Genomic DNA, 15624 nt, shown 5'->3' with positions numbered 1-15624 from the left:
AGTTAGTTCAAGGGTAGAAGAGTAAGTCTAATGGTATAATGAGGACCCTCAGGAGCAAGGCAGACAGAGCAGCACAGTAAAAGACTGCTCTGGCAGAGCAGGGGACCTCCCAATTAATCAGCATTGAGAGCTAGCCTGTTTATTATCTCTCAAGTTAAAGCAGTGCTGCAACGTGTTCTGCTTTTAGCAAAATGGACTGAATTCTAGTGCTTAATACAAAGTAAACCAGTAAAAGCATATAGGCAAACCTGCTTTCACCTACATCTCCTGGGACAGCAGCTAGGGTTGACTTTCATGTCACTTCAGCAAGCAGTGGCTCTCAGGAACTGAGTTTAATTTATTATATCACCTCTACGGCAAATGCATTGCAGCAACCCAAGCATCAAGCAAAGGCAGCTACTGTAAACCTCAATACCTCCACTTGAAGTGCAGAGCCCAGTACCAGTATAGCTAGAAAAGAAACTTCCCTGGTTTTTAAAGTAATCTCTATAAACAAATCTTACTCTGTGCAGTAAAATTTAATGGTACGAACTCACCCACCCATATGCCCTCTGACATGCTCATTACAATTTGCAAATCCCTGAGGAAATAAGGAGTATTCAGCCATGCTCTCCATGCAGGTATATCAGTGCCTGGTCAGCTCTCACTGCCACCCACCCTCTCACTTTTGAATTAACTACCTGGCCATTTTCTAACCAGTTTCATGATCCAGTGGACAGAGGAGAGAATCCCAAATTAAGGACTCCTCCCAAGAACAGCTCTCTAGTAGACATCAGAAATTTCAGCCCTTCCTCTCCCTGGTCCCAGACACCTGGATGGAAAATGGCAGAAAGGAGAGAGTCACAGCAACCTTGGAAAGCAGCCTTTATTCCTTCTGCTGCTCCTGGTACAGTTTCTTGAAATTAAATTGCCTTCTGTAAGAGTGATTTCAAAGGTGCAGCTTCAACCAGGAGTTTGGGTACACATGGGAATGAGCACACACACAAACACAGGTGGCTTCTTATGACGAGTTACCTGGTTTGTGAGTCCAGAAATAGGCGGGTGGTTATCACTCCATTTTTGCTTCTGAGGGCTTTTGCAGCCATGAATTTATGGGCTGTTTTTGAAAATGTCATCCTCCAAATAGGACCGGTGCAGAGAGAGGTCAGGCTGACAATTTGTACAGACATTGGAAGTCTGAAAAAAATGGAGACAAAAGAGAAAGGTGCAGTAAGCTCACAGCAGTTTTAATTGTACATGTTTAAAACCAGAAGGCATCATCTCACAACAAAAGCTCTCTGTGGCTGGCAGCTGATACCAGCTCTGTCATTGACATCTTACGTGTTTTAACTTCTCATTTGTGAACCTCAGTTTTTACTATCTGTAAGATGGAAAGCTGGAAGCAAAACTGGTTGTTGACACAACAAATGTGCAAATTCCCAGTTATTAGCCCATCAGTCAAGCACTTGAGAGATCAAGTTCACCTCCTTGCTCTAACGTTGGCCTCTTACGAGCCCGTCACAGAGGCCCTTATTCATACTCCCTCTTCCAGTGCCAAAGAAAGACTTGGAGGCCTATTCTGGTATGTAAAGTCAAAAGAACAATGAATGAGAAGCTGAATGAGGGCTGAATTTAAGTATTGTACCTGTCTCTTTCCACTGTCTGGTAGCCAGGAGTTTTCCAAGCTAATCCCTCTGCTGCACTGCAAGATGCTGATGACCTGAGTATGTTAAAGACTGAAACTAGCAGGAGTACTGAGAGAGAAATGACTCTGAGAAACCTAAAATTCATTAAGATTAAGATCACACATTATTTGCTAACGGTCCGTATATAATGCACGATAATAATCCTTAGTTTTCCACTAATGCTTTTCAAACACTTTATAAAGGGTTAATTAATATGATTATCGCTCTGATGGAGACGGGGAAAATTACATAATAGACAGGAGTTCAGTGATAGATCAAGGAACAGAAATCAGATTTTATCCGGTGTCTTTGCTGTTGGCTTTAACCATCAGCAGACCGCAGCTGAGCCATGGACTGCGCAAGCACATTACAACCGGGAGCAGTGTGTTACAGCTGGCTACGCACAGCTCTGGAGAAGGTCCTATTGATCCACTGGAGAGGAAGATAACGTTTTAATAACCATTTAACTAAAACAAATTGTTTATGAACTGCTTGCAAATGGAAACTTAACTTAAAGTGTGACTAAAAATAATCGAAAGAAACCATTTCTCTCTCCAATTTTAGAGCAGAGAGACAGTTGTAATAAATGCTATCAGCTAGCAAAATGTAAAATTAAAAATCCAAATCCAACAAAGATTATTCTCTCTTTTATTAAAGTTTGGAGCAATTTATGTTATTTTATTTTCACAGAACTTTATTGGTTTAATGTCTGTTAGATTGCCTAGGAACTTTGCATAAAATAGAAAAGAAAGAAGGAGGGAGGGAGGGAGGGAAGGAGGGAGGGAGGGAGGGAAGGAAATCCAGCAGATGATGTCTACAGCCTTCTAGGAGTAGCACAGGGTGTACTCACTTGCAGAATGCTGTCTACCCATTGAAAATAGATGAACTATATTAACCAGTCTAAAACTGGTCCTCCACAAATGACAGTTTTCAAACTATTTGGGATATTTCTCCTAAGTGTGACCAAAAACAGCTGCACAAACAACCCCTAACTGAAGGATGCTGAAGCCTTCACCTCAGACAAATTTTAAACCATTCTCGAGTTTACCACAGCAGTGTCTGAGAACCATTTCCACTGGACCTTGCAGCAGGTTCCAGAACAAAGACCTTCATTTCTGTACCAAAAGCTGCCTGATCCTGTAGGTCAAGCAATAGCACAGCCCACTGCAGCCAAAGGCAAACAGAAGGGGTTCTTTATTGCCCGAGCTACAACCCTTTTGCTAGGAAGGAGACGTGCAGAAATTTGGCCATACCCTTTATCGTTTATTAACTTCACTCTCCTGGCCTATTCCTGCCACCTGACAGCTCGTATAGCCAAATGTAGCCTTCCTCTCAATCAGTGCCAAACAAGCGGGAAAAATATTAGTTCTCTGTACCCACACCTGCTTTTTTTTTTAATCATAGACCTATCGAGCTGAAGGAAATACCACACAACAAATACACAGCACATTCATCAACATTCTCATCTGTCTCGTGGGCTTTTCGTCACTGCCATTAAGGAAAAAGTAAACCCCTGCCGAAAATTTATCCTGGAAGAATTTAGCATTGAAGGAAAAAGAGCCATGTCAGCTCACAACAACAGAAAACCTGTTCAAAAAGGGGAAAAATCTCGCACCAGACCTTCTCTTCGCACTAGAACTCTCTGATTTAACAGCTTCCAAAAGCAGCAGGGAATTTACTGCTTTCAATTGCTCTCCGTGTGCTCCTATGGATCACTCATACACATGCTCAGCTGAGCAAAGGTGAAACCTGTCCCAAGGGAAGGTAGCTCTAGCCTTGAAATAGGGCAATTATGCTGCAGAGTGAACGAATAGTTGCCTTTAGCAGGAGATTGAGTGAAGCTTCCCAAGAGCACTAGGGTCATCCTGTTATATCAGGTCTGTCATTTAAAGAAGGGACAGTTTTGTTTTTAGGATGTGACCTGCTCTGATGAAGCAGTTTGTGGCCTTCTGTATGAATTTGCCATGTTCTGAACATTCACCAGGCTAGAAACGTCCTCAGAGGACGGAGTGGGCTGGATCTTTGTGCTCTAAATCAGACAGACCCAGTGACTCTCAGGCACTGCAGTTTAGGGTACGCTCCCTGTAAGAGGCCTGAGGCCACTTTAATCCTGTGCGCAGCCCAGAGCCCTGCTGAAAGCAGCCCAGCAGTGGCAGGCACAGGAATTCAGCCTCTGCTTTAAAGCACTAGCTGCTGGCATTCAAGTTCACAAGGGAATCCCCCTGAGGTGGGACGTGCAGATCAAGGGAAACCCGGCGCAGCAGCTCTGCTAGTATCAGATGGACTGGGGCGAGTATCTGCCTCACGCACCCAACACCCCCAGTTCACAGAGCTGTCTTCCGGCAGCCATGAGGGGACCACCCTTTCAAGGAACAGAAGGGGAGGTAGGGGTGAGGAGTTTAATACGTCTCAATAAATTAATTCCTTCCCTTAGCAAGCTGTCAGAAATCAATCAAGCAGTTGGCAGCGGCTCTAAGTGTATAGTTTAATCTCGGTGCTCCTTCACAGCTCATATGACAACAAAACTGTCCTGCGTTCACTGGGGACCATGCATTATTCAGGGCATTGTGACAATAAGAATCACAGAAGTGGATGAGACAAAGCGAATTCTGAGTGAGAATAAAAAGATTTTTTTTTATATATGTTGCCTAAACAAAGCTTTAAAAATTACTTCATTTTCTATGTGCCAAACTCCAAATGAGGTTTTATCAGAGATCCTCTGGCCCACTGCTACCTTGTTTTGATCTACAGACACATCACTTTCCAGAGGAGACTGGTTTAGTAGCTTTCCTCCACTGGGGTGTAATTAGAGAACCATGAAATGTCCCTTTTTTTTTTTAGGGAGTGAAAGATATAGAAGTCCTGACGCAGAAACTAGGCTGAGCGGCTGTCCATGCATAGGGGGCTGCACAGGTGAGCATGTACGCACATGCACAGAAATCATGCAACCACTGTGATAACATCAGGGGGAAAAAACAAAAATGAGAGGACACAGGGCTGAAAAAAGAACAAGTTTCAGAGCAAAGCACTGGCTGAATGTGGAGGGGGGTTGTATGCAGACACTGCAGATCAATGCAATTTTATCAGGAAGGTCCTTGGGCCCACCAGCATTTTTTTCACTTAAGCTAAACAGTTTTAAGTCTTCAGATAGACTGAGCAAATCACAAACTAAAAATACTCATATAGACCAAACTGAAATAATTAAAGATCTCATGAGACCTACAGGACTTAAACTGGACTAGCTAAATCCCCCCACGCCTATATTTTTGTGCTGTATTTAACAAAGGCTTACTAACTTCAAAATTAGATTTCTTTTCTTTAAAATATTTTAACATTTGATCGTATTCAGTTTATTGACGGAAACATTATTTCACTTTTAATGAGCATTAGTCTGGTTTATATAAAACAGAACAAAACAAGAGCTGAAGGGCAGGTGGGACTGGGTACAAGAAATGGAAGCTACCCAGCAGGTCACCAAGGCTGAGATTTTCAAAGATGCTCAAGAGGAGACATTTAGACATTGCACTGGAATTTGGCATTTCAAGCTTGAGTCAAAAATTGCCTAGTGAGTCACACGGAGATTTAACTGTGCAGGGCAAATCCTACTGAGTCATGCCAAGCTGACACGTGTCCACATGGTCTCCTCTGGCCAGTGATATCACAGCCCCTGTAGGGCTAAGAGCTGCGTGAGGTTCTGCTGCAGCCCCAATGAGAGCCTGCTATTTCAGAGCAGAAATGCCCCATCCCTCTACTAACAGCAGTTTCCAAGTCAGTAGCCTATGCAGCAAGAAAAATCAGGAAACAAGGAAAAGTGGGTGACCAACATTTGTTACAGCTTCTTTATATGTTCCGGTTTGAAACCATATTAACCCTTAAAACATCAAGCTCTGGGAAATGAAAATGAAACAGAAGAGCCTGGAAAGTCCCTCCGGAATTTGGCTTAAAAACTGGCAAATTGCAGCCCAACTTTACAAACGGAAATAAGAGGTGCAAAGTGAGAGTATGACAGAGTCAACACGGCAGCAATATCGGTAAGTCAGCGAGCGGTCCAGGGCTCAGCCCTTGTGCTCTGATCAAGCAGTGTCCCTGGCTCGCAGCTGGCAGGGTGGGAAGCACACAGCAGAGCGCAGCAAATAATTATCCTTAAAACGTTAAGATCAAACTCCAGCCTTATTCCATACAGACACATTTCAGGGGCACATCTTCCCACTGCCAGAAGCATAGAAAACAGCTTTGAAGATGACCAAAAATAAAGGGAGAAAGGGAGAAAAGGGAGAAATCATTGAAAGGGAGAAATCATTAGAAAGGGAGAAATCATTGCATCTTTTTCAAAAAATGAGACATTAGGGTTTTATTATTATTATTATTATATTTCATTTGATGTCTGATATTTGATGTCAACACTTCAAGAAAAAAACCTACTTTTTTCCCTATATGTATAATTTTTTTCCTTGCAACTACTGCCGTTATAAATCTCTCATCAGTTACAAGAAACAAAGCACATTTCTGTCACCACAATGCTTTGCAAAAGTGGGAAAGGTGGGATGCTTTGTAGAAGCTGTAAGTATTTGGGAAAGAAGTCCCCAGGATCTGTACACCAAAGACTGTCTTAAGCAGTGTCTGTGGTTCATGTGCATTGCCCAGCCCTGTAAATGTCAGAAGAATCACAGCATTTTGTTAAAAGAGAAACATGCCATGCACCGCTAATTGAGTGAATCAATACACAGAGAAAGCCACAAAGGGAATGAAATGGTTTTGACATATGCAAGCAGTTGTTTTCAATGTGCATAACTCTGCCCTTTATGCTTTAATTAAGACAACCTCAGGAACACAGGGTGAAAGACCTTTTCCCCTGCACCCTCCACACCACTCTGCTCTTAACTCCCTGCTGCCTGACCATTAGCAGCGGTCAGAAGCCTACGGACACAAAACAAGTCACTGCCATCTCTCAGGAGGGATTCAAACACCAGATGGGATCCCACCAAGCTCCAGAGACAGCCTCGGGAATCCGTGAAGGGAAGTATGTGATGCACTGTTGCCATGACAGGGGCCTGTTATTAAGTGTATTTATAGGGCCCGACCACACAAGCTTTTTGAAATCTTTGGTTATTTTTTCATTTGCAAATTTCTATATTTTCTTGGAGATTTTACAACCTCTATGTCTCCAGAAAAGCTTTCCAAGATGACTCTAACGTGACTTTTGCAGCCAAATGACTGACAAATGCAGCCATTTAGCAAGAAATCTTTCTCCGGAACCTTGCTCTGTGCTGATGAATACACATGAAATAGCCTGAGACAACTCACTTTGAAAACATTGTAAGGAGCTCCATGGAAGCAGAGACTTTTGAAGCCACTGAGACTTGCACTTTCCCAGAGCTTTCCTTGTAATGCAAATCTCACTCTGCTGCAATGTGAAGATGAGCAATCTCCTCTGGCAGCTGGAGCTTTGGGCCTCTGTCAAGTAGCTCTTGATACAGAGCTTTTCTGTCCTGTTTGTGCCTCTCTGGAGGTCAGGCAGTGAAGGGCCATCCCCCTGAAATGCTGTGTTAGCAAACAGCAGAATGCAAGTACGATGCATTACGTGATCTGCAACTGGTTCCTCAGTCCCCAAGTAGAACTATTTGCAGACATATTCCTTAAGCAAGGCACTGAGTTAGATTGATCTAATACTTTGAAGCGCTCTGCCTGCTTTCCTTATGTAATTTTGTTTTGTTTTTACGACAGCCTAGTGTGGACTGACAAGAAGTCATTCCAGTCTTCCAAGAACCTGTGATCTTTTGCTTGCTGCCAGCTCTGAGATTACCAAGGTGGGACTGGAAGGGAAAATTGTGCCCAAAGGCAAATTAATTATAGCAACTAGAGGTTAAGCTCATATAAGGCTTGCCTGAATGAATCTACGGATATATAGATAAATAAATGAGGACCAAAATAATACGGGATTTTTTGCAGTCAGACAACAAGCAGAAGAGACCTGAAGACCGTGAAGTGGTGTATGACCAAATCAACAAGATACACTCTGGAAACTAAGCGAGCTAGCTGTGGCACAAAGCACAAAAGCACAAAGAGAAGACCAAGATGAAACCTTCTCTTCCTCCCACCCTTCATAGTTTGGAGTATAGAGGAGGCTGGATGTTTAAAGCCCAGTCCTGCTCTTACTGTTGACGCAGGTATTACTTGGTCTACAAAATAGAGTGTTACCCACAGAAAGCAGACCCTGCCCTCATCAATTTCTGGAGTCCTGTTGTTGGCACTTCTGCACTTGTAACACTCATTATTGCCCTGACGTTTCTGTCAGCTGTTTGCACTGCCATTCAGAATGCCTGTGGCTGCCAAGCATTCTTGAAACTGTTCAGGAAGGACTTCAGCCTCTTTCTATGCTCTGATTTTGTGATTTTATTCACACCTTCCCCAAAGTCATTCTGAAGTGCATTCTTCTAAGGACAGAGTCCCTGCATTACTCAGTGCACACAGGTAACACCAAAACTTGCCCATCCTCTCTTCACTGCCCAGCCAAGTCCTTTAAAAAAAGACAAGGATAAATCAAACCGTATGATTTTCTTAAAAGGAAATCTTTAAGCATGAAGTCTTCTCCATATATATTTCAGAACTGTGCAAAGCCCTTCTCCATAAAGAGACTCAGCAAGCAAATCAATATCACTTTTCCAGTATAATCAAATCTACTAGGAAGAAAGTACTAGCTGCAAGAAAAGATCAAGCTGCCATTAGAAATATGAGTTAACCCAGTTATTTTTTAAGATACCTATGAACTTTCATCTCAACCTGTGTAATTAAAAAATAGTATTCAATATCTCTTCAAATCACTTTAAAATTAAGACTCAGTAAATCAGTCAAAATAAAATTTAGGCATAAGATCAACAGTCTAACGTCAGTAACATGTCTTCTGTAGTTGTCAACTGATTAACATCTCAGTGTAAAAAGTTCCAGCAACATGTCCCTTACTACTATCTTTGGCACAGAGAAGATCCAAATAATCCAGTATTTTCCCATCTCAAGATTCAGTATGAAATGCGAGGTAATTAAAGAACTGCAGAAGATGCAGCCAGAAAGAGATCTTGTTTAATTTATTTCTATACTCTCAGGAATGCCCACTTTGATCTAAACCAGTCCTAACAGATCTTATTTTGTCTTAAAGGTGTTAAAAATCACGCTCTCAAATGGCTTAGAAATAGATCTTTCAGAGCTCTTCAAACTGATTAGTTAGATCAGAGCCCTTTAAAGAATGAGCCCTCCTTTAAGATTTTCTACATTTTGTACTTCCAATGAAGACTGGTATCTTGAAATAAGAGCTTTCCTCACAGCTAAACGTCAAAATTTATTGCATTCACTTCTTTGCCTTGGAAAATTTCTTTGCTCCACCCTTTTTCTTTTCGTACAGAATCACAGAACGGCTGAGGTTGGAAGGAACCTCTGGAGATCATCCAGTCCAACCCCTCTGCCAAGCAGGGTCACCTACAGCGCGTTGCACAGGATTACATCCAGGTGAGTTTTGGATATCTCCAGAACAGGAAACCGCACAGCCTCGCTGGGCAACCTGTTCCAGTGCCCTGTCACCCTCGCAGGAACAAAATGCCGGAACCTCCTATACTTCAGTTTGTGCCCGTTGCTCTTGTCCTGTCACTGGGCACCACTAAAGAGAGCCCAGCCCCGTTCTCCTGACACGGTCCCTTCAGATATTTGTGCACATTGATAAGATCCCCTCTCAATCCTCTCTTCTCCAGGCTAAACAGGCCCAGCTCTCTCAGCCTCTTCTTGTATGACAGATGATCACCTTTGTAGCCCACCTCTGGACTCGGCGCAGTAGCTCCATGCCCCTCTTGTCCTGGGGAGCCCAGACCTGGACACAGTACTCCAGGTGAGGCCTCACCAGGGCTGAGCAGAGTGGGAGGACAACCTATCTCGACCTGCTGGCAACACTCTTCCTAATGCACCCCAGGAGACCATCGGCCTTCTTGGCCACAAGGGCACACTGCTGGCTCATGGTTAACCTGCTGCCCACCAGGACCCCCAGGTCCTTCTCCACAGAGCTGCTCTCCAGCAGGGCAGCCCCCAGCCGGTACCGGTGCTTGGGGTTATTCCGCCATAGGTGCAGGATCTTGCTTTTGCCTTTGTTGAATAGCTTCAAAGGTTCGTAAAGACTCAGAGGTTTGGAAGCTTCATATGAAGGGGTGTTAAAGGGAATTATTCCTCTGTTCATTACAAATATTTCTTCTTGTTTCTTTAACGAAGTTCACTGAGAAACTTCCCTTGTACTATCCCTACCTTTGCCAGATAAACAGAGACATCTGACACTGAATAAATGCCTAAGAGCAGCAACAGACAGGAAAGTAGCAGACTGCTGATTCTCACTGCAGTGCTGTACAAACAAAGTGAACAATGGCATTTTGTACCATCCCAGAACACAACCTTTAATTTGTAAAGTTATTTGGTGCACTACAGCCTTGTTTCTATTCTTCTTACTCTCTGGGAACCAAATGGCTTCTTCCATACTGTAGACTAGCATGGGGGGAAAATTAATTTAGCTACTTTTGAGTAAGACCATGTATTCTCTGCCCTAATTGGGCACAGTTCAAACAGTTACAAAAGGTTTCACAATAAAGCTTTCTTCTATTAAATTCTCCCTGGTCCTGGTAAATTCGTCACTCAGATTTCCCCCTTTTATTTTTCTTCATAACAAAAATGAGAAGCAGGAGGAACCCAGACTAAAATTTTGAGGATGGGTCTCTAATCAAACACTGCTGTGCCGCATCTCTGAAGGCCTCCAGAATTTAGGACCTGGCACCCTGAGGACAAGGAATGACTATGAACAACCTCATGTTTTGCATACTACAGTTTCCCAGGCAGCCTACTGAGAAGAAAATGATTTTCATTTCCCTTTCTTTTCTACACTTTAAGGTTTGCCCCTGACAAAGTATCTTGTGCTTCTAACTATGTTGGTATGTACTTTAATCAAATCACATCTTATAAGCTAAGCAGAGTCAGAACTAGAGCAGGGCAGATTTTTTTTAATCAAACCCTGTATTTCATCAAGAAATTGTCAATACATCAAAACAAAAACTTTTTTTTTTCTTTTCAGAAGAAAGCTACCTTGACAAGGCAGAGATTTCGGGTCAGTGTCTAGAGCACATGGAACCTGAAACACCTCATAACTTACAACTGGAGGAAAACGTAGGAAATCAATGCTGAAATCTCTTCTGCATCTGATTCAGACCTGTCCTCTTTCTTGCTGGTGCATAGTTCAACTACCAGCCTGTGGAATCAGCATAGGGATTGCTGCATTCTTCTTACAAATAAAAGTCCAATAAGCACAGATATTGAAATAATATCCTTGCAAGTGGATCATATACTGGGGAAATGATCTGAAATCCTTGTGGCAGATGAAGCCTTTGACCTGGAGCCTTGCAGTCTCTGGTCACACAGACTGCCCATTACACACTCCTAACCAGGTTATACTGGTCATTGTGATATAGAAAAGGGTCACAAAAAAGCTCCCAAAGCAGAAACAAAATTCAAATTGATAGAAATGTGGTGGTATGGGGCAACTGTCTAATCAACTCCAACCAGGAACTATCCACCAACTTCAATCTGAGCTGCTTCTAACACCACTGGAGAGTCTGAAGGAATTTTAATGGCTTCTAAACCAGCTATTTGGTAGGAGAAATTAATTCCACTGGAGACACTGCCCTTTGACTGAGAGCTGAAAGTCAAGGTCATTAATCCTGATAATCAAAAAACAGCACTGCACTGATTGAAAGAAGCAGGGCGTAAGCCTTCCTCTCCCAAACAGGTTTTAGCCCTCCAAACTACATCTCACTTAAGTTTCCTCCATAGTTTGACTTGTTATTTCATAGCCTTCATTCCCAGAGTTAATCAATGCGATGGAGTCACTCACTGCTCAGCTACTGCCACAGTCAACATTCTGATTTATGTTAGCACATGTTGGGTTCGGGTGTATTTCTGCAAAAGATGTTTTCAAACACAACGCGGGTTCTCAATCAAAAGTTTTTTAACAGAAAAAATAATGAATTTTTGGTGGAAATATTTTTAATGCAAAGCAGAGAAACGGTAAAATGAAAAACACTGTTTTAGAACAACTGCTTGTGAAAACCAAAAACTTCTATGAAATTCAGCCCTTCTCAGGTTGCATTTTAATGTCTGATTTTTCACTGGCTCTAGTTAGTACATCCATCTGCAAAAAACTGTAGGATTATTTGAGAGGAAAAGCTTATGCATATGAAATCATTTTTATGTACATACTTATTAAGAGGCAAATTCTAAAGCCACTGCCAGCACACATCAATGCTATTTCTTCCAAAGCACAAATTAACTTAATGTTAAGAAAGATCTTTGCTGTTCTATGATCATGAATCACTTTGTGTGTTCAAACTTTAGAAATACATATATACTTCACTTGAAGTGTTATATTTTAGACTTAATTGTAAGCTTCAAAATTCAAAAAAGCTGCTTTAGGAAGAAATGGGTGAATTGATTTGGAAAATATAAGCATCGCTACCCACCCTTGTTAGCTGCCATGGTATGTGAAATTAGAGATTTTCTGAAAAAGCATTTAAAGCCACCCATTAAAGAGAACCAAAACAGGCTGCAGCAAAACTTCTGCTCTTTTTCTCATTAACCACGGAACACCCTTTCCAAACTGTTTTCAGCAGCAGGAGACATCTAAAGGCTGAGTAACATACTGCAAGCAAACATGTAATTCCATTAAACAGCCCACTCCTTGAACAAAAAGCAATAAACATGCTTCAGATTATTAGGCACAGACTTACATCACTAAACCCGTTGAAGCTTGAAAGCACTGAGGACAATATGTTTCTACCAATGTTCTTTGATTTGAAAATTCCTCAATTATGGAAACAAAACAGATTTTATTTCCCTGTGTCTATTTATTTCTTTCATTCCTACTTCTGCCAAATCTAGAAACATTGACGTATCTAGAGGGAATTTTTAGAGATTCGGTAATTACGAAAATACAAGAGGCTCATACAGGCATCTAAGTTAGGACACATCTGAACTACTGTAAATGTCCATGGAAACATTTATGTCACAGAAAACGTGAGATTACCCAGCAGTTTGGACTGCAATGAAAATAGTTTGAAGTGAATTGCATTATTTTCCTTTTGACCTAGCAGTCAGGGACTGTTACCGTAGCTCAGCTGATGCACGGTGACTTAGCACAGTCACCTGAGCGAGCATCGTACCTCACAGCCACATCCCAGGTGGTAGAAACCAGCGCCTTGGAGCAATCTTCACATCATCAGCACTGCGCTGGCACAGGGCAGCCAAAAATGCAGCCTCCATCCTGCAGACATGAATCTGAACTCCAGTCCTGCAAACGTGCCCAGGCTGCTGACTTCAGCTCCCTGGGCAGAGCGAGTGCCGTGTAGCTCAGCAGCAGCTCCCCTTCAGCTCCCTCTGTGCAAGCACAGCCCGTGTGAAATAACTGAAGTTAAACCACCATCAATCCCCAAGCTACATGGATCTCAGCGCAGTCCGTAAAGCAACCAATACTGGGCCTAGCAGCTAAATGCTGTCTCCCAGTTCAGATAGTCACCATGCTACCAAATAACCAACTTTTTACTAAAATAAACAATTTACATAGCACTCTTCCCTGCAAGGAGAGAGAAGGTGAACAACTTCCCTTCACTCTTCTGGCTTTCGCTGCTGGATAATTATTCATTTGCAGTTTATCAGCTAATTATACACGTGTCTTGGCATTTGAAGACATAGGATTGTACTTTATTTAACGGCTAGTAATTACACAGGCCTCCTCTGATCCCTGTGCTCTAACAGGAAGGCTTTTCTGTTTTCATCCTCATGCTGTCAACTCCAGAGGTTAAAGATCCCTGGATGGCGGGTTGTTATCTTGTTGCGCACAGAGGCAGGCTTATACTTCACGTGATGAGCGAGAGCTCCCTAGTAATTCTCTGTTAATACTACAAATTAGTTCCTTCAGAGCTGAATGCTGACCTCAGTTTGCTCAGAATGCGTGTGAAAGCAGCTTTTGTTTTCAAGTTTAGGTTAAAAATTACCAGGTGTGCAAAAGGCAACATGAAAACCAATTCACTGTTAATTCCTCCCTGGGAACAAGCCCGTGCATATGCCTTGAGTCCGACATCTACACAACCTGCTGCTGTGGTTCTCAGCACCACCAGGATGGGGTGGGACAGGGAGCAAGGCTCAGAATATGGCAGTGTGGGGGACATACAGATTTGGCAAGGTTCAAAGAATTCATCTCAACTTGGCACAGATGGTTGAATAGCACAGCTGGAGGGAATGAAACTTCAAGCAAAAAAGGCTTCCAGAGAGAGGAAATATTGACAGCAGTTACAGCTGAGGAAAACAGGTTTTGAATTTGTTGCAATCAATGTTTGCAAAGGAAGCCTAAGCCTTAGGATTACGTTCGGATAGTTGAGTAATGAGACTTAACCATGACCCATATCATCACGGGGAAGAATGCTCAGAAAAGATGAAGTGAATCAGCAAAGAGCGTGGCGGCATCACACAAATTAAGGTGCTTTAAATTCCCAAATGGACATCACTGTTCTGGAAGTTTTTCAAGCCCTGCCACTCATTCCTCTAATCTAAGGCCACTTTATTTCTGAATGAGGGCATGAGTTTATACAGCTAATTTATTCCTCTCATTGATACCAGTACTTCCCCTGAGTTTATTTCTGTAGACAAGCTCTGTCCCAATTACTTGTTACTGAAGAACCTTTAAAGTTTCCAGCCTCAGAACACTGCAAAGATGTATTTACATACCCCTTTGACAAGCGGTGACTTCACAGACTGTGGTATCCAAATCAAACATTGGCATCTCTAACCCCTCTTCGCAGTTATGCTGCTGAACACCCCTGAACATCTGCTCTGATTTTGGTAATGGATTAACTCCAGAGCAGAGCAGAAACTTGAACCTACCACCCTTAGCCCAGCTGGTAGCCAAAGCATTGCACGTTACCCACTCAAGATCTGCACTAGCTGGATCAATCAACCTGCACGAATGGCAAATGATCTGCTAAATTTCTTACACTGGGAAGTGTTTCTTTCTCACCTGAGGCTAACAATCTTTTAGAGACCATCCTAAGTCAGCATCACTGCAGCAGCATGAAATGTCAGGAGTTAAGACTCACTACATAAGAATTCAAAGAAAACCACAAGAGTAGCTTTCAAAAGTAATGGAATCAAAAATAAATAGGTAATGCACCCCAACCTTTTTATTACTCTGACTTCTGAACCTATTAAAGTTCCTAATTTCAAGCTTCTCTGTGCATCTATGATTTTTTTCTAAATGAAACAAATTCCAAAACACTTGTATAACCAGCCCATTCTGGGCACATTATGACTTGCCATTAGATAGTAAGAAACAGTACCACAGGACCTATGAAAGAGGTTTCTTCTTGTAATTGTCCAAAATGAGCAAAACACTGAATTAAATGTTCTGCTGTTGTAAAGACACTGTAATAAACAACACTGGAATAATGTGTGTTTATGGCTTCACTTTGTGATTATGATTATGAAATGTGCAAAATGTTTAAATACCTAGTATTTATATATTTATTACAAACAGGGCTGATCTATAAGTTCTGTTATTTGTAGCAGAGAACGGAAAAACATTTTTCCCCTCTTTTTCTGACAAATAACTTACAAGCTGAAGCAACTCTAGAGAGAAAACAGAAAGAAAAGAAAACTCAGAGTATAAAACTTTCAGACCCGAGTCTGAACTGCACTGTGAATCCCTTCCCATCATTAGACACTTTTTAAGGATGCAGCTCACTGAAAAATGAAGTACAACACTTCATTCTGTCCTAACAAAGGGCAACAGGAGGATCTGGGGCCACATTTAAGCACATAATCTCACCTTTCTAATATGTTTTCAACTCATTAATAAAGTGTGCATCATGCCATCCTTTGCCACTGGTTCAGGATA

General features: G+C 42.1%; 1 protein-coding gene across 2 annotated transcripts in view; it reads right to left on the bottom strand.

Moving 5' to 3' along the window:
* Positions 1-847: 847 nt before the first annotated feature.
* CFAP58 (cilia and flagella associated protein 58) overlaps positions 848-15624 on the bottom strand; it is a 116981-nt gene continuing 102204 nt past the window's right edge. For both annotated transcript variants that reach the window (XR_013952887.1, XR_013952889.1), the window contains one exon: positions 848-1176. The gene's annotated coding sequence lies outside the window, so the exon portion shown is untranslated. The remainder of the gene's footprint in view (positions 1177-15624) is intronic.

The sequence above is a fragment of the Anser brachyrhynchus genome (assembly GCF_964034855.1).
Source record: "Anser brachyrhynchus genome assembly, chromosome: 6".
NCBI lineage: Eukaryota > Metazoa > Chordata > Aves > Anseriformes > Anatidae > Anser > Anser brachyrhynchus.
This window is presented reverse-complemented; position numbering and strand designations above follow the sequence as displayed.